Source organism: Medicago sativa, chromosome 5 (assembly GCF_051527215.1).
Source record: "Medicago sativa cultivar Bolivia chromosome 5, Bolivia_mono, whole genome shotgun sequence".
NCBI lineage: Eukaryota > Viridiplantae > Streptophyta > Magnoliopsida > Fabales > Fabaceae > Medicago > Medicago sativa.
Window position 1 is genome coordinate 27,789,753 of NC_140753.1, and position 24,676 is coordinate 27,814,428.

The 24,676-nt window shown below is 33.8% G+C and overlaps 2 long non-coding RNA genes, 1 other non-coding gene and 1 pseudogene across 4 annotated transcripts in view; 3 read left to right on the forward strand and 1 right to left on the reverse strand.

Moving 5' to 3' along the window:
* The window catches only part of LOC146921487 (uncharacterized), a 91,521-nt gene extending 74,528 nt beyond the window's left edge, over positions 1 to 16,993 (forward strand). Inside the window, exon 2 of the long non-coding RNA XR_015012154.1 lies at positions 16,503 to 16,993. This is a non-coding gene — a long non-coding RNA (uncharacterized LOC146921487). The remainder of the gene's footprint in view (positions 1 to 16,502) is intronic.
* LOC146921496 (small nucleolar RNA R71) lies at positions 1,466 to 1,572 on the forward strand. Its single transcript, XR_015013032.1, has one exon. It is a non-coding gene; the product is annotated as a small nucleolar RNA R71 (small nucleolar RNA).
* LOC146921497 (uncharacterized) lies at positions 3,481 to 5,204 on the forward strand. Its single transcript, XR_015012153.1, has 2 exons — positions 3,481 to 3,981; positions 4,904 to 5,204. It is a non-coding gene; the product is annotated as an uncharacterized LOC146921497 (long non-coding RNA).
* Positions 16,567 to 22,041, reverse strand: LOC146921498 (uncharacterized; annotated as a pseudogene). The gene is made up of 5 exons (XR_015012152.1): positions 21,700 to 22,041; positions 19,744 to 21,605; positions 18,643 to 19,053; positions 17,753 to 17,958; positions 16,567 to 16,991 (listed from the first exon to the last, which is right to left on the reverse strand). The product of XR_015012152.1 is annotated as an uncharacterized LOC146921498 (transcript).
* Positions 22,042 to 24,676: the final 2,635 nt, after the last annotated feature.

A 24,676-nucleotide genomic window follows, 5' to 3' on the forward strand; every position in this document is an offset into this window, starting at 1 on the left:
TAGTACATCTTCAAGTATACCGAAGGGATAAGAGATCGACCGATCAGCTAAAGTAATGGTCATTCTTGTTGGTTTTGGTTCCCCACACTTAAGCTTCTTCATCATTGAAAGTGGCATCAGATTTATACTTGCTCCCAAGTCACATAAAGCTCTACCAATGTCCACCGGTCCAATTGAACAAGGGATAGTAAAGGCACCAGGATCCTTCAACTTAGGTGGCAGCTTCTTTTGAAGAATAGCACTACAATTTTCAGAAAGTGCAATGTTCTCATCATCCTTAGGCTTCCTTCGTTTAGTCAACAAGTCTTTCATGAACTTAGCATATAACGGCATTTGATCAAGGGCTTCACCGAAAGGAATATTCACCTGAAGTTGTGAGAAAAGTTGCATGAACTTCTTGAATTGGCCTTCATCCTTTTCTTTCTTCTTTGAAAGGTGAGGGTATGGAAGCTTCACATATGATGGAATAACCTGTGGTTTGTCTCCCTCTTTCAAAATTTGACTCTTCGACTTCCTCAAGATTGAATCTTCATCAATTAACTTCTCACTTTTCTCTCCCTCTATTTTTTTCTTCCTTTCATTTTCAACTACTCCCTGATCATTTTCTTTTTCAACTACACCCTCATCATTTTTTTCAACTACATCATTCTCCTCCACCTCAACTACATCATCAACCTTCTTTGGAGCTTTTGGAACTAAAGGTGTCAAAACCTTTTTGCTCCTCAATTCAATAGCATTACAAGACTCATTCTTAGGGTTGTCTTTAGTGTTACCTGAGAATCCGCCTTTACTTTGTTCAGCCAATTGCTTAGCTAATTGCCCCAGTTGAGTTTCAAGCATCTTCCTAGAAGCTTCATTGTTCTTTCTTTCAGCTTCTTGACTCTTCTTCATCTCTTCAAAGTTGCCTTGAGTCATCTTCATGAAATTCATCATAGTTTCCTCAAGAGCTGATGGCTTCCTTTGTTGTTGTTGAGGAGGAGTGAGCATCTGAGAGTTCAAAGCATTGTTATTTGAGTAGCTTAGATTTGGATGCTTGTTAATGCCTGAATTGTAGTATTGATTCTGCCTTTGATAACCTCCCATGAAGTTAGCTTCTTCATTTGATCCTTCTGGAACACATTCACCATTGGGATGTTCTTCACCACATAAGTCGCACTTGATTGCAGCTACTTGTTGTTGCTTATGAGCCAAAGTGAAGCCTTGAAACTCCTTAGTTGGAGCTTCGATTTGTTTGTTCATCGCTGCTTGGTTAGCAAGGATAGCAGTTTGTTCACTCACCCCAAACACTCCTCTTTCCTTCTTCTTAGCTTCAGCACGATACTCATTTCCAGCCATGTTTTCTATCAAAGCTTGGACTTCATGATCAGTTTTGCTCTTGAGACTACCTCCCGCGGAAGCATCTAAGAACATTCTTGTGTTTGGTGTCACCCCCTCAGTAAAGATTTGGAGGTATTGTTTCTCGGTGAACTCATGATTAGGGCATCTCTTAAGAAGCAAATTGAATCGCTCCCAAGCATCATACAATGATTCACCTTCTCCTTGCTTGAAGTTAGAGATCTCCATCTTCTTGTCCCAATACTTAGACATCGGGAAATATTTCTCCAAGAACTTCAGCTCTAACTCTTCCCATGTTTGGACAGTCCCGTTTGGAATTGTTAGCAACCAATCTTTTGCTCTTCCCGTCAAGGTGAAAGGAAATAGCCTTAGCTTCTTTTGTGCTTCAGTCACGGTGGCTGGTTGCACACAAAACTCGCAGGTTTCAGCAAAGCGACTCAAGTGTTCATGAGGACTCATAGCTTCAGTCCCATCGAATTGCTTGTCCCTTAAACCGTTGAGGACAGTTGTCTTGATGTCGAAAGCTACGGGGTTAGCTGGTTGAAAAGTGTGGGTCAGTTGACCGCGATGAGTGGCTAACCCGTAGTCTCCTAGTTTAGGTCTTGGTGGTACAACTCCTTCTCCTTCCATAGTTGCAGATTTAGGAGAAGAGATTGTTTCAGATTCACTTGAGAGTTGCTCCGGTACTTGTTCTCGAACACCCGGTGGAACGGATTGAGCAAACCTTTGCGATCGGACAGCTTTCCGAAGTGCTCTAGCAGTTCTTTCAATTTCCGGATCGTACTCTAGGTCGTCAGAGCTCTGTTTACCTCGCATAAACAGCAAAATACCTTAGTAGCACTGCACAACGCAAAATAATCAAGTGAATATGAAAACAGAAAAATAAAAAAAAAACAGAAAAGTAAATTGCAAAAACCCTAAATTATAACGTAATTGCCTTGTTGAAATAATTCAACAGTCCCCGGCAGCGGCGCCAAAAACTTGATAGAACTCTGGCAAGTGCACCAAATACTATCGAAGTAGTAAAAATATCGTTCCCACGAGGACTGTTTTTAACTTCAAAAATTCAATCGCGTTATAAAAATAGGATGTATAAAGGTTTATTTTTGTTTGCCACTAGGCAGTAGATTTGGTTTGATTTTATGAAATCAAATAAAAGAATAAGATTTGATTAAGAAAATATGGAGAGAGATGAGATCAGGTCTTCGAATCCTCTATGTTTCCCCTAATTGGTTACTGCACCTATTATTACTAATGATTTTCTAGTTTCACGATAGTTAACAAATTAGCCCTAATCAATCCCTTGAGTTAGGACCCTCTTCTTAAACTACAGCCCCTAATTCCTTAGGTGATCTAATAATCCTTGAAGGTTTTATGAACGTTAACCTAATATCACTAACAAACGATTATCTATTCCTAGACTAACCATGTTTATCAGAACAATTCAATTAGGTCTAAGTCGAAAGCTATGGTCAGTAGTCATTCGATCTCACAAAATCATGTTTATATTTGATCAGGATATAAAAAGCATTAAGAACAATTGAATTGAATAAAGACTAGAAATTCATTAATAAATAATAGAGTTTCACAGCAACATATGATCAATTAGGGTTACATAGGTTCATCTCTGACCTAATCTCTAAGAGATTTAGCTACTCATAATTGAGTTTACAAATAGCATAATCAATGGAAGAATTAAAACATACATAAACTGGGTTAGAGATGATGAAATCCTCTCCGCTGCAGCCTTCTGGGTGTTAAAATCGCACTTTAGTTCTCCAAAATCGTAATCTTCTTTGTTTGAGACTGACTTCAGCTTAAATAGGCAAGTTCTGATCGCCCAAAATCGTACCACGATGGCACAAATCGTACCACGATTGGTACTTTGAACCCTAATTTCCTTTAAAGCCCTCCTTGAAATCGTATCACGATGGTATGGATCGTATTGCGATCCAACTCTTCAAAAAACATGCTTTCTGACTTCAAGAAATCGTATTGCGATTAGTAAATCGCAGTACGATTGGCTTCTTCCAGTTCTTCCATATTTGATGCTTTTAACTGCTCCTGGACACTTAATGTTGCTTAGAACTCTATCAAAATGTCAAAATAAGTCCTAAAAATTACGTAATGACAGCATGTCATCAGACTCGATATTTAATCCGTTGAACTTGGTTCATGAACCTAACGAGCTGGACTTGAGCCGAAAATTAAGTTCGTTAATTAAATGAGCTGAACTTGAGCTACATATAGTTCGACTCGTTAGGTTCATGAGATGACTCGATTATATATATATATATATATATGAGTTAGTTTTTAAAACTTTTTTATTTATCAAAATAATTAAATATTAAAAAAAAGTTAGAAACTTTTGGGTTCGGCAAGAATGATTATGAAGCATAGGAAATTACAAACTTTATTTTTTCTCTAAAAAAACAAAACATTAACTTTTCATATCCTTTAATCTTTCACATTCCTACCCAACTATCTACCAAAAATTAAGCATCCTCTTCTCTTTCTACGGGTGGCAAAAACTAAGTTTCCTCTTCTCTCAAAAACTAAGCTTTCTACGTGTGGATAACTGTAGAATTGAGAGGTAGCAATAGGCTCCGTCAAAGAAGAAAATTGTTGCTCTCCATTTCTCTTAAGGTATTTGATTCTAAATTTTGATCAAGTTTTTATGTATGTTTACTTTTCTTAGTTTGTTTCTCTTATTGTGGCGTTCCTATATTGATTGTTGACTGTTGAGTGATTTAGAGTATAATTTACGTGGGTTTGTTTGGAGATTTCTGATTGTTTGGTGTTCCTATATTGATTGTTTGAAGTCTTCTTTCAAGCAAAAGCAAATCCAGAAAGTAGTGATAGTGAAATCATGAAATTTCTGGTAAATTTAGTCTACTAATTTAATTGATTTATAGGGTATATATACAATGGGAATTAGTTACCTTTATCATTGAAAAAGATTTATATTTAAATGGGATATCATTAGACTTGATTTATCTCCAAAAAAGAACATCAGACTTGATTGACAACAAAACATTGTGGATTATTTGATCCATATAATCAACTTGTGGAAAAAAGGCTTCGATGGTTGTCACCACCTAAATAGGTATTGAAAAGGAGGGAAGTTTTCTTTATTATACAATTTCTAGTAAGCTGAAAAGTTTCAGAATTATAATTAAAGTTGTAGAGACTTAATAATTTAAATGAGAATATAACTCTAAGGATTCTCATTGGGTAAAAGTCACTGATAGTATGTTGTTAAAACTTGATAAGCAACAAGACATAAATGAGAATATAACTGTACTGTGATGCATAAGCTTTTGCGGATATATGTTGGTAAAGATAGCATTTTTGTATTGGGTAAAAGCCAATGATTAGAAATATAGCATATATATTGAGTAAGCATATGGAATCTTCATAAGGTTTTGTGTCTAAACACAACTATGATATGACATTTACGGCATGTATAAGGATTTTTAGCATAGTCCAAGACCTTTTATTGTTATGCTTTTAGCATTAAACTATTTTTCCTTTATTAAGTTGTTTATTGATATGTAGCATTTTTCAGGATGTTGATCCACTTTCTGGTTTGTTGTTCAGAATTGTTGCTGTTTTAGAGTTTACATCATGTTTGAAGTTTGTTTCTTTCTAAATGAGTAAAGATTAAGTTGAAGGATGTGGCAAATGTGGCTGAATACAATTTTGTCTTGAAGGGGAGAGCAATTGGAGTTTAGAAGTAGAAGAATATTATGAATTCTGTTATCAGCTAATTGAATTTTGTTGGATTTTTTTGTCTCTGTTACTTGTATCAGATATTTTTCTTCGTATTTATGCGACCTTTAACTTTATATAATTATGTCTATTCTATGCATGCTTGTGGGAACTTTTATTTTAATTCAATATCTACTTTTAATATATATATATATATATATAATATCAAAGATCTATAAATTAACTTTTTTTATAAAAAAATTTGGACGAGTTGAGCAAACGAACTGAACCTAACGAGCCGAACCGAACTGTTCGTGAACTTTAAACGAGCTGAACTCGAGCTGAAAAAATAGTTTGTGTCGAACTCGAGCCGAGTTTCGAGTCGAGCCGAGCTCAGACAGGTTCGGTTCGACTCGACTCATTTCCAGCCCTACTTGTAATGATTAACCTTGACCTTTCCAGCTTCATCAAACATACGACACTTATGCACCAAAGTATCAAAATCACGGATCTCCTGAATACACATATACTGATAGATGTCGGGCCTCAAACCGCTCTCGAACTTCACACACTTGGAAACCATAGCATCCTCCGCATTGATGTACGGACAAAACCTCGAAAGCTCCTCAAACTTCGCCGAAACCACAACCACAAACAACTGAGCTTCTCTTTCCAAAAGATACCTGGAGTATGCGGCTTCTCCCCACTCAACTCAGACCCGCCTAAAAGAACGGAACACCGGAACAAGTACCGACAGTACTTCCGTATTGTCGCATACAACGGGAAAAACAACCAACAGATAAGAACAACAGCACAACAACACAAGAACAAGTACCGAAGGTAACTCATTACCATTCACATACTAACAGAGTAAATCAACAAACACTAGTCTATTAGTCCAGACAAGACTGACCACTGCTCTGATACCAACTTGTAACACCCTATTTCTATTAAGCGGTAAAACGCGCGAATACATCATAAATATTCTAGAAATAGATGCTACGTCTCCGAATTAACCACAATCATACATGCATAAAGATCATGTTACACAACATAGCAGCGGAACAACATATAATTCATAAACATCTCTGGATCTCCAAACTAAATACAAATGTATCCTCCAAATCTCAAATAACAGAATATCTCAACAACTCCAAAATACAAAGTCAAATAAAGAACATGCAAAGACTATCCTAGATCAGAGCCCTAATCTAGACACTTGCATGAAAAAGAGGAACTCCACTCCTCGGCATCAACAAGCAACAACTAAGCATCCTGCACTCCATTTACCCGTCCATACAGAAAGGTAGGTGGTAAACCACTGAGGGTTAGCATTACATCATCATAATCCACGAAAAACATTTTATCATGATCATTGGAAATGAAAGAATATATTCAAGAATAATAATTCATACATATTATTCATAAGTAATCTCAGCATATACATACTATCATTCCAAGTTCATCTCCACAAGTGTATCATACACATATATCCAACTCACCTTATCAATCAACAATTAACAATCAATAATCCAATCCACAATTACAGTTAGCAAAACAATCATCACACACATTGCAAATGCAATTCAATCCACCAACTGTTTATGCAATGATTCTAGACTCATCTAGATGCATGTGGTACCAAATCACCTCAAGGTCGTCACCTTCGATGCAACAAAAACATCGTACTCACCTCAATTGGATATAAAATCCGCCACCATCAGTCTTGGATATAAAATCCACCACCATCAGTCTTGGATATAAAATCCACCACCATCAGTCATGAATGCATGAACATATGACTCAACTACAATGCATATGTTCACACAAACAATAATCACCTCGCCATCACCAATACATGTATATATGCAATCATCAACAATTCATCACCAATTAACACATATACAATCACCAACAACATCAAAAATCACACAACATAAAGTTGTCACATAATTGCACCACCAATCATCTTCACATAACATATAACAATTCCACATAAAGGATTCACAATCAATTGATTATCAAAAGTCATCTTTAGTCAAGTTCGTCTCTCCAAGTCATAACTTAAAATTAATTGAACAATTAATTCAAAACCAAGTAAACAAGCTCAATAGCCTATGCCTTGTATTCTCACAGTCCACATGTGTGTGCAGTGGAGGTTACGTAAGCATTTCATCGGCCAAATACGATGAATTCATAAAAATCACAAAGTTCGTCTCCATTATAATTTTTCAAAGAATTTCCCAATTTCTAAGTAAAAACAAGTAGGTTCACTACATCACAGTTTAACCACCTCTGTTGCACTCTTAAAAATCAAGTTTTCAAAGATTAAAAACATTCCACAAGGATTGGGTCAACTTGGAACTAGTTATGCTGGATTTTTAAATAAAACGTTTCAAGAGTAATTTCTCCATAACTTGCAAATCAAAAATCGTATTCAAGTCAAACCAACGCCCTTAGAAAGATAAAAATATTATCTACAATTTTCATGTTTGCACCAAAAACCAGTTCACGACTGAAACGAGCGAAAAAGATGCGAGAGTGCAAAACAGGAACCCTGTCCTGTGACAACTCGCCACTGCGAGTAGGGCTACTCGCCACTGCGAGTTAGCAGTTACTCGCTGTTGCGAGTAAGCTTGCTCGCAGCTGCGAGTTATGACAGTTCAGTCTCGGGAAAAAGAGCCATTTTCACCCCAAAACCCCAATTTTGACTTCTCAATGCCCAAATTTGATCCCAAAGCTTGTCTAAACATTTCTAAACACGAAAAGACACTCAATTCCATATAAAGTTTGCCCCAAAACATTCTCTTAACAAAAATCATCATTTGACCCATTTTTCATCAAATATTCAAAAACAACACAAAGTCATATCAAACTCTCCAATTATGATTACCCAATGTTTTAATCATCAACAACAACATCTATCAACAACAACAGCAGCTAAACATCATGAATTCACCAACAATTCATCACAACAACATCTCATATCACCATTTTTGGACAAAAATGCAAAATATACATATAACCACCACTTAAGCATGTAATTTCATCACTAACAACTCAATTAACATTCAAATTACATACTCAAACATTGCATCAAAACATGAACACGAATTTGAAAGCAATTAGGTTCAATTCAACAATTTCACAAAAATGGGTAAAGAGAAAAAGATGTGAATTATGGTTGAAATCTAACCCTCTTACCTCTAACACCAAGATTTTCTAACCCAAGCTTCAATTTTGCTCCTAGATGTTGAATCCCCTCTTTGCCTTCTAACCCTTGTTGTTGTTGTTGTTGTCTCTAGTCTCTATCTCTTCTCTTCCCAAATGAAATGAAATGAATAATGTTTGTAAAACCTAGTTTTACCAACAACTAGAGTTTATATACATACTCTACTCAATTGGGCTTATCTCTCAAACCTTAATGCGCCTAACCCATTTCTATTCTAACACCCAAAATGTCACTACTCACTTAATGGTAATTTATAACACTAACGGTCACTTAATGGTAATTAAAATAATTACTACCCCTTCTCTAGTAACTTGGTAAAATAATACTCTTACTAAGCACTAAAAATAATCCTCATCCAAAATTACAAAATTACCCCTGCTCTCAAAATGACCAAAATGCCCCTAAGTCCAAAATGACTAAAATACCCTTCTACTCCGAATTCTACAAATCCCAACCAAAAATACACACAAAGGCAAATAATCACATAAGAGCACATATATCACACATAAATAAATAATAAAATAAAACTAGCGAAAATCGGGCTGTTACACACGGCCTCCTGCTTGCAAGCGCCCACCCTACAGGTCGTATCTCACAACCAATAATCTAAACCACAAACCCTTTATGTCTGTCACCTACCTCCAACACCACTTCCCTAACAACGCTAAATTAAATTCCTTACGTCTCCTTACCCTCAAACCTCCAACCCCATTATCCCAACAAACAGTATCCCAATCAATCCACGAAAAAATTTTATTATCCTCACTCCCACAAAAAAAAAACGAATTAAAAGAGAATCGATAGAGGAGATGATACATGAGGGAGCTTTGAAGAAGGAAAGAGCATAAACAGGGAGCGAGATCAGGACAGAAATAGGAGAACAAGGCGACCACCAAACGATAAATATTTACTCTTCCAACCAGACATGCGAGATTTGATATGATTCACAACATGGTCCCAAAAATTCAAGCGAGATCAGGACAGACTTTAGGAGAACAAGGCGACCACCAAACGATAAATATTTACTCTTCCAACCAGACAGACGAGATTTGATATGATTCACAACATGGTCCCAAAAATTCAAGCGACATGAATCCCCCCCCAACCCACGCCCACATACACACACAGGGAGACTAAGATACAATATAGGCAATGATGACACTTTACAATTTAAAACAGTCATCGCTTCAAGTAACCAAGACCGACTGACATTGACACCCACCAACTCACATAACTTCAAATAAAAACAGAACCGCACACATAACTCTGACATTGGCCCGACTTTTATTTTCCACAATTAAAGTGTTATCTGCAAACTGAAGGTGAGAAACATCCAAAGATCTATCACGCCCCACCTTATATCCTATGAAAATATTATTGGATACCAAAGAAGCCATCATAACATGAAACCCTTCCGCCGCCACCAAGAACAAAAAAGGTGATAGGGGGTCCCCTTGACGTAACCCCCGCGCCAAAGAGAACTCTTCCGTATGGGAACCATTAACAAGAACAGCCGTTGTTTCTGTCGTTATACATTCTTTCATCCACTTTCTCCAAAGAACCGGAAAAGACATTTTACATAACACATCATCCAAATAAATCTAATCCACCTAATTGTAGGCCTTCTCAAAATCAACCATAAAGAGTAAAAGATCTCTATTTAATTTCTTAGCTTCATCTACCACCTTGTTGGCCACTAGAATACCATCAAGAATTTGTCTTCCTTTCACAAAAGCAGACTGTGCATCTGATATAACACTACCAATAACATCCTTCAAGCGATTGGCTAACAGTTTAACCAGCACCTTATACAATCTTCCCACCAAAGAAATGGTATGATAATCATTCAACCATTGCGGACAATCTTTCTTATGGATAAGTGTGATAAAAGGGTTATTTATACCTTTCAGAAGCTTCCCGTTACGGTGGAAATCAAAGACAAACCGCATTAGATCATCCTTCATATCAACCCAGAAGTCCTTCATGAAACCAAAATTTACACCATCCGGACCGGGACACTTGTAGCTATCCAATCCCATACTGTGTTTTTCAGTTCCTCCAAGGTAAAATGTCTTATGAGAGCCGCCCCCTCCCTATATGATAACTGCCGAAAATTTAAGTCCACACTTTCCACCGCAATACCACCCACATCAAGCATAGAAATATTGTTAACACGCCGTCTACTCGACATGGTACTATGAAAAAAATTTGAGTTAGCATCCCCTTCCTGAAGCCAATTAAAACGAGATTGCTGCCAACAAATACTAGAATGCATCCGAGATAAAGAATGCAACTCGGAAGAGAGACCATGTAATTCTTCCACTTTCTCCTCCCGTAAAGAAGAAAGTTCCCCTTTTTCATCTAGCACAACAATGCGATTTTTGGCCGTCAAAATTTTACCCGAAATATTGGCCTAGTCATAATGAATTGATTTCTGACCGAAATCAACCGATGTCCACTCCTATTGCTCATGTACTTAGAAATGTGAATTCCAATGCAAACAAACTGGTCATATATGGATAAAAAATGGAAGGCATGTGGATGATGTGGTTTTGATGTTGAGAAACATGCAGGTGTAACTGTAATCAAGGCTAGAAGGGGTTTAAAATTCTGCTATGGCTAGCTTTGTACATGAGAATGTATGTCGCTAAGACTTCGTGGCTTGTTTGTGCATTGCTTTTCTAAAGGCATATTTGTATAAAAACTCCATATAAAGGATTTGGAGTCACACACAAGTTGTTAATGTGAAGGCATATTTTATGTACTTCTTTTCGTTAATGTAAAGGCCTATCGATGTAAATGCGTGTTTGTGCACTGCTAAAATATATAAAAACATGAAAAGTGTTATATGGAACGAATTATATGCCCACGACACACATCACAACCGTTTAAACAATATTCATGGGAAAATAGAAACAAAAGTGTTGCTATTATGTTTTATCCAACGACTAAAATATATTCGTCGTTACTCGTGCTTGGTTGGCCTCGTGGCAACAAGCATTTTCCATAAAAAATACATAAAACAAGAACTAAGTTGATTAGAAAAAAACTTGCTAAATAAAAATTACAAATTTGATCACCACCAACATAAAGAAAACCATTTTCGAAACCAAATGTTAATTGTCAACCATTGTCTACTCGATCAAAACGGATTTGATGACATACCTACCAAACTTTGTCTGGGAACCAACACATGAAGAACAAGACAAACAACCACATACCAAAAACCTGACACAACAACATGCATAACACCACTCTAGGTAGCTAGCAGATCAGACAATCAAACCTCATCATATTGTAACAACATTTTGACTTGATGAAACATAAATAGAAACCACTAAAATGCGCAGAGAACAACAGTGGGACTGAAGCTAAAAATCATCCAAATCAAAATATTATAATTCTAACATAAAATAAAGCTAAATAGTTACTACAACATTCAATAACAGTACAAGGTGCAGATTCTAATTGTCATCCTTACTACTAATATGTAAATTGTAGTGTCATAATCACTTAACACAATAAATTTAAATAGTTTCTGAAAGTCTACGACAATCATCTTCAACTCTCATATCCCAAAGTATTGGTTCATTCATATCTTCATTAAGATGGTTTATCATTCATATGGTGTTGTACCTATAAAAAAAACACATAAATGTAAGAATTGGTGATTTATATTAAAAGTTGACTATAGTACTAAGAAAAAAAGGAACCAATACCTTTAAACGTTCTGAACATGTAATATTATGGTTTATGCATTGAGAATAATGTGGAACCTGTTAAACAAATATATTTAATCAAATACTTTCATAATATGAATATAAATGTTCAAATAAAAGTGAAGAGTGCTTGAATTTATGTGGACAAGATTTACTTCAACAAAACAATTTTGATTTGGATTGAATGGAGCTAACTTTGCTTGAATTCTCACTTGCGTGTCAATCCCATCAATGACCTAAGATGTAGAAAACTTATCTTTTCCAGTTTCGTGAACTCTAGATAGACACAAATCTTGCCACAAAAAATATAAAGTTACACATATATGTTATTACATTTAACTAGAGAAAATAAACTTGAAAATTTTCAAGGTCACCACTTCTTGACTAAAATAATTGTTACTCCTTTTCTTTCTATTTTCAGTTTTCTTTCCTGCAAGCTTCTTTTGCACAATTTGATCAACTTTAGAAGCCTTCCTTTTTGAGGGAGGATGTCGTTTACTCCGAATTGTTGTAGGATCAAGAATTTTAGTCATGTACTTTTGAACTAAATATTCTTCTACTATAATGACAGAAGAACTTTCGTTAAAGGTTAATTCAATTTTCAATTCGTCGATCTGATTCATTACTTTCAATAAATCATGTTCAATATGTATCCCCACATAAACGACTTTGTAAAAGGCATCACAACCCACGTTTTCGGCTAAATAATCAAACCCACATTTAATAAGTATTTGTCTCCTCTTAATATCCTTCCTCCACCTTGATAATATATTACAGGACGGAACTGACTCTGTTTTACCTATGAGTTGAAGCACAATTACATAATTTGTTGCCTGGCCTAGAAAACCGCAAACCGGTTTGCCATACTTTTACGACCCAATTCGCCCAAAATTTGCTCATAATCCGATAATTGTTAGGTACCAAAGTAACACACATAAAAATTAAATTTTATTTAATAAAATTAAAAAATTAAACTAATTAACTGGCTTTGGGAAGCGTACAACACTTTAACAGTAATAAAAGTGACTTCCGCTTGCGTCACTTTTACATATTGCAAGGCGTGGCTTGAAGATGATAAAAGAGAGAGATGTAAACCTCCTTTTCCCATCAATGAGTAGTAAGTGCCCAATGTGGGACTTCTATTTATAATATTTTTAACCACATGTTTCGAGGTTTGTATTCTAATTTTTTTAATTGAATAGATTTTTCAATAATAGTCTAATCCACAATAGCACATGTAAACTATACTTGTAGGTTGAGTTTAAAGACTAGCACAAATTGAGTTGGTACAAATTTGATGATGCATTTAACGAAGTACTACTATTTTGCCTGAATACACTTGACCTATTCACTTAGTGCTGATTTGCATAGAAACATTGATAACCTAGAGAAGAGTAGTGTAACCAGTATGAGAACTATGGTCAATCTTGGCTCTGAGGTGTACGTGCAAGCAGAGGTATAAGTAATCAAACATAGCATATTGATGTTATATCTAAGCTTACCACAAACCCATAGCGTACCGACTATGTATACCCCCAACGTACTGAATTCTTTGAGAGTGACCAACCACGTACCTGAACCCGTACCACATACCGAAGCGAATTACGAACCGTGTCACTATGAGATGAAAAATACAAAGGATGTGTCTGCATAAAATGCCTTTAAGCTCAAATAAGCAGGAAGCACGTTGTATTACGAAGTCTTTGCCATTGAAGAATACCTTGAACCTCGTGTCTTTAAATCTTTCATATACTTTTTTACTTTCTATAACATAAAATGCTGATTTCAAATTCTCTGTTCCATCTAAGAAAGCATTACAATACATCATAGAAGCAATTTTGATTTGAAATTCTTTGAATTTTGCTTTGGTAAATACATTTTGGAATTGAGACTCAAAGCCAAAAAGACTGATACAAGCAATTGTTGTATCAAATGAAACAAAATCATCCATGTTTTCCTTTTTAGTTTTATCTTTCAACGCATTGTCATATTGTTCAACAAATTGCTTCAATGTTGTCTTTGAGCTCACATATTGATGTTCGGATTTAGGTAAGTGTGCTAAATCGTTTACCAAGTAATAAAGTGTAAGTAGAGTTTTGCATCCACAGGGGATGTCGTTCCAACAAGGCAATTCGCGCTGCTTATTTGGGAACAAGAAAATAAATAAAAACAAATAAATAAAAGATGGGGAGGTTGCAATTTAGTTTGTTTGCAGCAGAGCAAGAGTTTAGAACTAACCTGGTTTTAGATTGCATAATGTTGCGGCGGTTAGGATTCTTCGAATCCCCTCTATTCATTTGTTGGGATTAATTAACAGTTAAACCTTATTTAATTTTTAGTGTTTTCTATCCAGGTGATGAGTTCATGGGGTTTTACTACCTACCAGGTGTCAAGTTGCACCTGCTGGTCACACGGGTACGTACGTGTGGGGTCTTACTCTCTTAGAGGTTTGGGTTCATCGCCCTCCAGCTGTCAGTTCCAACCTTCCACCGGAGTTTCTATGTGTTTTAGTGTTTAGGGTTATCAGTCATGTAGGAAGATACACTTACGCGCGTATAGGTACATGTGGGTTCTTACTTTCTCAGAGGTATTTGAAATAATGATAGATAATAGAGCTCCTAAATTATCAATGTCCTAAAGGTATCATCGTCGATTAAATCTTAGAAAGACATTAACACACTCTTCCTCTCGGTAGTTCTACAAACGGGCAGCCATATCTCGTCTACCTTACCAAGGATGAAAGAAGAATGAAGTTATTAGGCTGAATTAAGTCATGAAGCCATTGTGTTTCGCTAATTACCGTACTCGTTATCTTAGTTACTTCCTAAATTCGGGCAGGTATGCACTAATATTAGGTATGTCACCTTCCGAAGTACCGTTATCTCAGGGTGGTTCACTTCAGAGGAGACAAATCTTACGCACGATAGTAAAATTAAATAGGATTCGGAAAAAAAAAATTGAATAAAGATTTTAAATTAAAATATCCAACAAAGAAAATAGAGGTTCATCTTGGAACCCTAGCCTAAAAAGATTTAGTTACTCATGGTAACTAAGGATAAATTACAAAACAAATAAATCACACCCTAGAGATTTAGAGTGAGGAAAGAGACTCCTCCATTTGAGCTCCTAGTGAATGAGAAATTATGAATGAGAGGACTGGTATTTACATGGAGAGTTTCCACCTAAAATTGGGCTTAAAAATCGGGCTTTTCCCACTTAAAAGTAGCAAAAAGCAGTTCTAGCCCGTATTTCCAACACTTGGGGCGCATGGTTGGGCGCCCAAGTGTATTTTTGCCACATTTGGGGCGCCCAAGTGTTAATTTTTCCACACTTGGGGCACCTAGCCCACACTTGGGGTGCATGGACCATGCTTCGGGCCCTCTAATGTATTTTCCTGCACGTAAATGCATGTTTCTTCGTCTTTTTGGGTGTTTGCTTCCATACAAGATGTCATGGGACTTGGGAACAAAATTCCCCCCCCCCTCCCCTCTATAATATCTTCTAAGGCCTCTTGAATCTTCATTATTATCTTCCCAAAGCCTTCACAAGTCTTCAAATGTCTTGCTTTGCAGATTTGCATGATTTCTTCGTGGATTCCATCAAAACACCCTAGAATTGCTATGTTTTGGGAAAATTAGAATTTTACATGACTCAAATATAGAAATCATTACAAATGTCCCGAAATCATAAGCAATTCTCTTATACTCCTCTATTATGGATGAAAAACTAACTGAAAATGACTGAAAAACATGCTAAGAATAACGTAAGATGACATGTCATCACATACCCATCAAAGAATGAATTCATACTTTTGCTTTGTTGTATAGTTGACATTCCAGCCCAAAATATGTCTCTAACATACACATGAACCCATCGGCATCACAGATTAAATAGCCCTTTCAACCATTCATTATCATGCAGTTCATAAAATTCAATCATTTTTTTTCACTTCATGAAATCAAATATGCTCGACGAATCATACATAACAGCATGCAAAAGTAATTTGATAGACTCATAATCATAGAGTCTGCCCAACTTTTCCAAAACCTTTTTCATTAAATGTCACAAGCACCATCGATGGCGAGCTACAAGAGTTGAAAGAGATTTCTCTCTTATGAGTATTATCAAGAATTGGATATGAAATTGTGAGAGATGAATAATTAAATGATTGTTTAGTTACTTATATTGAAAGTGATATTTTTATTGATACTAAAAACGAGAAAACCATTCAATATTTTTAGAATATAAAAAATTGTAAAGAACGGTTATGATGTGTATTTATGTTTTAAAAATGAAATGTTTTTTTTTTGGCAAATTTTAAAAATGAAATATTAATTATACTTTACTTCTGCCTCTAAAAAAAATACTTTACTTCTACAAATTATATGAATACATGTGGGTTGCCTACATTCCTAGCTCCATTCCTATCTAAAATTATACTATCTAAAATTTCTAACCCCATTCCTGAATGTATCAACTTCATGGAATGGAATAAAATAAAGAAGTTAGTATATAATTCATAAATTTATTGAACCAGCCAAACTTGTATGCCACACAAGAACATTGCACTACCTTTTAATTTCTCTTGCCATTTATTAGATAACTATGATGTATGAGCAAGGAGCTTCAATAGTTCTATATCTATTTACAAAAGCTGAGAATTTTGTGACGATTCTTCAAATTTTGCCTAAGCTAGTATATCATTTTATGTGAAAAAAAAAGTATATCTCTAAATTGGTTGAATCAATATGGAAAAAGCAAAAAAGAAGGTTCCACATGGACAATCTTCCTGCTTAAAAATTTGATTCGGTTCAACTTTTCACTACACCATAGTACTTGTTCTTTTCTCAATTGTGACATGTTTACCACCCTTGAAATCAATCGCAATCCAACTTGAGCAACCAATTGCTCATGATCAAGTTGGTCCTCATGGTGCTTTTGGAACTTCTTATGCAATTTCCAGTTCTTACTATGTCCTTCAGCTTTTTATCCTTCTGTAACATGTAGCACAAGATTATAAATTGTATGCAATAAATTTATAGCTTGTTTAGAAAACTGTTTTCACCCTTAAAAATCAGGTTTCATGCATGAAAACATGGTTTGGTTGTTCTCAATTTTTTTGCTCTTTAAGAGGGTTTTTTTACTAGACTTCAAAGTTCTATTTGTTTAAGATTAAAATAAATATGATTATTAGATAAAATATTTTAAATATTATAAAAAAAAATTAGATTTTTTACCAAGAAAATAAGTTTCTAAAAAAAGTTTCTCATTTCAAGTAGAAAAACCATTTTTTTAAGATTCAGAAAAATCATTAGAACCGCTAAACATAATCTGTTTAGTTATAAAAGTGATTTTTCTCTCAAATATTTATAACAAATGGATTCAAAATAATATAACTTTTAGAGAACTCTTGCAACGTGGTGGAGTTGCAAGGTAGAAAACTTTCATATTAAATTAAATTTTTCAGAATCTAACTCAGTCCTACAAAACTGACTTATAAAATTAAGAATGTTTTCCATTAAACACATTTTAAGGTCATGTTTTCCACTTAAACTCGTGACCTTAGAATCAATTCAATTCTAACCCAGGCCACTAAAATCAATTTGTAAAATCAAAATAATTTAAAACTAAATTTGTAGAAGCTCAATCTCATGCAAACAAACACAATTAAAACATGAGTAACCAAAAAAAAAAAAAACACAATTAAGACATGCAAGTGTAAACATAAAAAGTGATGGTCTAAGTAAAAGCACACCTTTTGTAGTTGTATTCGAATGTCCACTAGAAGGTTTGCAATTGCAGGGTCTTTGAGATCACTTCCAATTTGCTTAGAAATCACATTCACATTCCCATTTTCTTTATCTGTTCGAACAAATTCCCAAAACACACGCATTGATTCTTTGATGATATCTTGCAACCTTCCACTTGCAATTGGATCCTCCTCACCCCCTTTACTATCATCTAAGAATCACATTCATACACACACAAAAAAAAAAAAATCAGCATCTCTATTCAAGGTTTGCAATGTATAAAATTATAGAATTAAATATGTTTTTAATTCCTATAAAATATTCTCCTATTAAATTTAGTATGTAAAAAAAGGCTTTACGCGTAGGTTATAAACACTTTCAAGTTGGTTAATATTAGTTGTAAGTCATATTAGTTATCTTAGTTATGATCACTGTATAATGTATGGGGAGCCTAAGAGCAACAATGGACTAACGATCACGACCACTAAAAGACATACATAGTAGTCACCAAATCTTCATCTCAATCCTTAACACATTGAGAATATGGACCACCACCCTAATATACACGTCATTTAGCTTTTTCATAATTGATATAAGATTCCGTATATAAAGTGCGTCTTATGCTCATTGTAATCAACTTTTCTCATTCTATCAAATTCAAACAATCACTTTTTCTCAAATGATTTTTCTCTATATTGGACCCTACCATGTTTCTCAACATTATCGGTGTTTAGTTACGAGTTTGGTGATTTTTGGGAAAATTTTCATCCATAATTACTCTTATAAATTATCATATTGAAGACTAAATTGATGAGAATATATATGTTGAAATAAAATTTGATAAGATATTTTAGGAACTAAAGTAAAAATATATTAAAGCAAAGAAATATGTCACCTTTAATAGCTGGAACATGAAGCAGGTTCCTAATCACACAACGATTCTTTACATAATTCTGAATCCTTGGTCCACCTTGAAATGGCTCATTCTCTATGAACCTTTGCATCAATACTTGAAAAAGTTGAAACTCACCAGCAACATGGTTATACCTATGAGACTTTTGTGAGTCATATTGTTGTAACTCAATAGCTTTCATGTGTAGCCAACATAGGATTTCCCATGAGAGGCAAATTTGTCCAACATATACCAATTCCAAATCTATATGAAGTTGATGAACAAGTTTTAAAAATGGGTCAGATGTGATCTTTGTTGATTTTCTTGGCCACAAATTTTGAGAGATTATTCCATTTGAGATGGTGGATTTTGGTATTGAAATTAATTTAAGAGGGTCTTTTAGTTGAAGAAGACCTACAAATCAAGAGTAAAGTGGAATGAATTAGTCATAATAATCAAATGGAAAACATGATCATTAATTTTTTAGTGCTAAATAAATAAGTTTACTTTGCTTAAAAAAGATTCCTACTTAACTTTATTATATGCTTTGAATATTAGAAGAGAAAAAAAAAAAAGATAGAACAAATCTTAGTCACTGATTTTGATGCCTTTAGTATATAAAGTAGACCTATGAAGAATAGGAAAAAGATTGCTACAGAAGTGAATTTTTAAATTCATGATGTAGATTTGTCACTATCTCTAGGTTAACTTTTGAAAAATAAACAAGATATCTTTATGGACACATAATTAGTAAAATATGTTGGGTGCGAGATGAATAATGGCCCACCATACTAAAATTGCATCTAAGCATTTTTTTTAATTTTTAAATCATTCAATTTGAATGAGTGTGACAAAAAAATATCATCAAGAGAAAAAATCAGAAAAAGATTATGAAATTAAAGCATAAATGACTTCAATCTACAATATTTGGAAGTGTGAAAAAATAGAACTTGTGTGATTAAGCATATATGATCCAAGACTTCATGTTTTGATCTTTTAAACAACAAAGCTGAAAATTTTATCTAAAAGAATGATATTGCATAAATTTCAAATGTTTAAAATTGCAAAAATTTAACTAAGAAATGAAGATGATTTAGTTCTCACCTAATGCATGCATGGTTTGATAATTCAAGATATCAAGTTTCCTCATTTTCTCTGCATAGCTCTTGTAAACTTTCTCAATTTGATCCATTTGATCATTGAATTCTAGCTTCACTTCAATCTTCAATGGTTTTAATTCTTCAACCACTTTTGGTGATTCTTTTTCTTCTTGTTCTTGTTCTTCTTCTTCTTCATCTTCAACTTCTTCTATGATTGTGGCAAGTCCTCCTTGTCTTGAATTCTTCAATTCTAGCTTCAATTGTTCCACTATTTCTTCATGCTCCCATTCAAAATCATCTTCATCAGATTCTGATCCATTCAATTCCTCTTCACTTTTCTTCATACCTTCTTTTTCATCTTTCACTTCAAAACCATGTTCTTCAAAGGTTTTCAAACCCTTCATATGAGGTTCCATTTCTATATACTCATTTTCAGAATAAACCTCATCAACTCCAAATTTTGAAACTTTATCATCAAATGAAAATTGGTTTTCATCCAAATCTTCTATTCCTTCATCTCTCATCATCAACTTTAGAATTTCGCTACCATTTTTGCTACCAAGAAACTCATAGGAAAATGAATCATCAATTTTGTTGCTGTTGCTCCAGATTAGACCACTTGAACTAGATGATTCTGACTCAGAATCAGATGTCACTGAGTTTTCATTGAAAATGAAATAATCTTCATCAGATGAATCAGTTTCACCAAACACCTCGCTCTCAAAGCGATGTGGAACATCGGTTGAATGAATAGACTCCTCTTTTTCTTCTTGTTCTTCAGTTACAATGTCTTTCTCTGAATCAAGCTTTGAAAACTCTTTGTATGCATTTTGGGAAACGGTTGAAACATCAGGACTCGTGTAATATTCTCGAAAACTGAATCGCAATGTTGTTGGTTCTTCCAGAAAGCAACTTATATCTTTTTCTGAGAAGTATTCATACCTACTAGTGGTTGTTTTTATAGTGTCACTCTCCACAAAAACAGAGTCCCCTGTTTCTTGCTCTGTTTCTTCTTCTCTTTTATTATCATCGTCGTTACCGAAAACTGTGATCTTTGTTTCAATTCCACCTATTTTCTTGCTAATCTCATGAAGATTATCCTCATCATCCTTGAATGAAGATTCCTTTATATCCTTTTCATCTATTTTGGTACCATCTTCAATAACACCAGAGACATTCTCCATGAAAACAGAGTACTCTGTTTCATCTCCATCTTCATGAAGCTTAGACTCACCATCCTTAAATTCAGAGCCTTCTATTTCCTTTTCATCTTTTTTCATACCATCTTCATTTACATTCTCATTGAAAACAGAGTACTCTGTTTCAATTCCTTCAAATTTTCCTCCATCTTCATGAACACTAGAGTTATTTTCTTTCTCTTCCATCTTCATATTATCATGACCATTTGAACCATTTTCCAAGCAAACAAAACTATTTGTTTCAATTTCATGATCATTTGGATCATTCTCCATGGAAACAATCCTTTCACTTACTCCTTCATTTTCCTTACCACCATCTTCTTCAACAGATTGATCTTCTTTTTCTTTATCAATACCCTCTTCATGAATTTCACACTCAACCACCTTTGATAAAATACTCTCCACATATATCTCTGTTTTCACACTATCTTCATGAAAATCATTGTGAATTTCCTTCAAAACAGAGAACTCTGTTTTTTCTTCATGAAAAGAATCCTTGAAAACAGAGCACTCTGTTTCTCTTTGATGAAAATCATCACTCCAAAAAAGGAAATTAGACAACTCTTCTGCAAAACTATCAACCTTGAAATCATGAAAATTTCCATCACCAAGTGAATGTGATGGTGAATTAATGAGATCTTTTTTAGCATCTCCTAATTTAAGAAACCTGAAACAAAATAAACAAAACATCAATAATTTTCCATGCACTTTATATATAATAAACAAAACAACCTCAAAAAGCAAAAGAAAATTAACCAAACCTCAAGAAGAATCTGAGTACGAATCCAAATGAATAGAACACATAATTGCTGATGAAAACCCTCACAGAAACAAAATTCAAAGACATGTTTTAGTGAACAAAATCCTTCACAAAACAATATATATTGATGAAACCAATGTAGAGTTTTCTTAAGCATGAAAAATGGTCTTGTTACCCATAATCAAATCCAACCAAACTTTTGAAAAAAGATTATTTTTTTATGCCCATAAAATTTCCATAACCAAGTTACAGTATGGAGAAGAAATGGGTCATAAAATAAAATAAAATTTTCAATATCAAATCAACCATTCATAGTGGAAAAGTGGACTCCTTTTTCCAACTTGTGGAATAAGATCTTTGAAGCATAATTTGTATTTGGACCAAAAAAAAACCGAGATTGTAGGAGAAGATTTTGCACACATGGACAAAGAAAGAAAGTAACGTGTGATTGTTTTTGATGAAGACAAAACAAATGAAGAAGATTTTGATTTGTATGACTTGGTTTTGTTGTAGCATAAACAGTTTTGTTGTGTTTGACACGTTTTGAGGATTGAAATGGACCGTTACTAATACTGATTGATTCCCATTAGGCAGTTTACCTATTTGTTCACTTAACTTGGAATTAATGGGTTATGTTTGGAAATTGGGATCACTGAGGTGGGTCAGTGTGTTTGATGCTCTTAGAGAAACTGAAAAATTTGTATCTTCATTTAATTGGTAGGGGTATGAACATTTATAGTTTATGACATCTATTCTATTTTCAAAAGTTAACTCAAATGATGGCGTGCATTTTCACGTCTAATATGGGTCATCAGTTCAATTTCTCATAACTAGCCTATAAGAGTAAAATTCAAATTCATTTAACGTGGTATCGAAACTAGATCACAATATGAGAATGAGCTTGGATATTTATCATGTTAAATAGACTTTGATTTCATATCAATTGGAGTTTACCAATTGGCCATATTTTTTTTATATGAACAAAATTATTTTGGGAGGAGCATCTCTTGTTATTAGATAATATCTTAATTCGATATTTGGTCAAAACAATTCTTAATCAAACTTTATTAACATCATGAGTGCATTTTGAATTTGCTAGAGCTCGTTCCACCTAACGAAGTGAAGAATTAAGGTCTTGTTTGTTTAACAACTAAATTTGCAGTTTATAACACAAGCATTGATCATATATAACATTTATTATAAGCTATTTTCATAAAAATAGATAAAATAAAGTTAAGGGGTTTCATATAAACTATAAGTTATATTCATATAATTTATCTTTGAGAGTTCCCGTAAATAAATTGAAAATAATGTATACCAGATTATAAGTTATTTTCATAAATAGTCTCATAATCTATCGCAAAAAGTTTATGCAAATAGATATAAGCTCAAGTAAGTCAATCTAAACTGATCTTAAAATTAAAACATAGAAATAGAAAGAGATACTGTCTACTTTTATTTTGTCTACTATAGAAGTGACAATTGTGATTGCCTATATAATAATTAAAACTATAATTAATTTGAAGTCCAAAATAATGAAATATTTTCCCACCACCATTAATTTATGCCAATAAACTAACCCCACCCGCTAGAAGAAAATAATGGATGATGAATCAACCTAAGAAGAAAGATATAGGTCATTAATTTAGGCACGCTTCATGCATATATTTATTCAAATAAAAACTATCCTATAAAAGTTTGTTAATTGAATAAAATATAACCCAAATGTGTACGTGCAAGTAATAATTTAATATACGTATTTACATTAATATTTTTTTTTTCTTCTTTAGGGGATATCATAGACGACGAGAGTAATACTATATTCATTATCACAGTGACTAACTATAACATAGACAAGAACAAAAAGCATCTCATATATAGCATGCATATGAACTCATGACTTCGAATGGTATCCACACTTTGGGTAGAAAAGTATTTTAGATGTAAGTTAAATATACATTTGTTTTTTTGAAGGAAAATATACATTTGTTTATAAATAAAAGTTTGGTTGAGTTGGCTCTCCGATGTCACAAGAGTCAAGTTAGATCTTTAGACTCAAAGAATGTCGGTAGTGATTTAGAAATTATCCATCAACAAAGTTCTCATGTCAATAGTGGAAGTTGAACCAACATCTTTATTAAATACTCCCTCCGATCCTATTTACAAGAGAAAATTGAGTCAACAAAAATTGATGTATTTAGACTGAATTTTGAACCAAATACATTAATTTATGTTGACCCAATTTTCTCTTATAAATAGGACCAGAGGGAGTATGAGTCAACCAACACTTTATCAATTGAACCAACGTATGATTTTTGATCGGCTTTACTAACCCCTCAGCTGAAGTTTGATATAAAAAGAAATTGAACCAACGTACGGTTTTTTTTCTTGAAAACCGAAGGGTTGATATAAAAAGAAATTGAACCAACATTCAAATATTTAGACCTAAATATATGTTTTGAGCAAAAATAAATGAAATTTTTCGCCATAACCATCAAATTTAGGGACTGAATATTGATGATTATTTTTTAAAAAAGATTAAATCATGTTTTCACAATTTACAAATCATTTTCTATTTGACATTTTTTTTTAAGGTTCTATTTGACATTTTATTTCAAATTATTAAACCCTTTAAAAAAATAATTCAAATGATTAAAGTCAAATATATATTTCTTTTTATTGGTAAAGTAGCCTAGGGTCAATCAAATATATTTTATAATCTTGTAACAAAAAAATAAATTATAATCTAACCGATGATTTATTGCACGTATAAAAATATCTTTACGGTAGCCGTACATATCAATATTAAGGGTACACGTATTATAATTTTTAGACGTACAATGCAATACTTTTCCATTTGCATGAAAGGAGAAATCTTTTCATTATATATATTTTTTTTACAGGAAATTTGTTCATTACCATTAATTTGGGAAATACGTATTAATCGTTTTCTTACAATTAAATGCAGCAAAGTGATA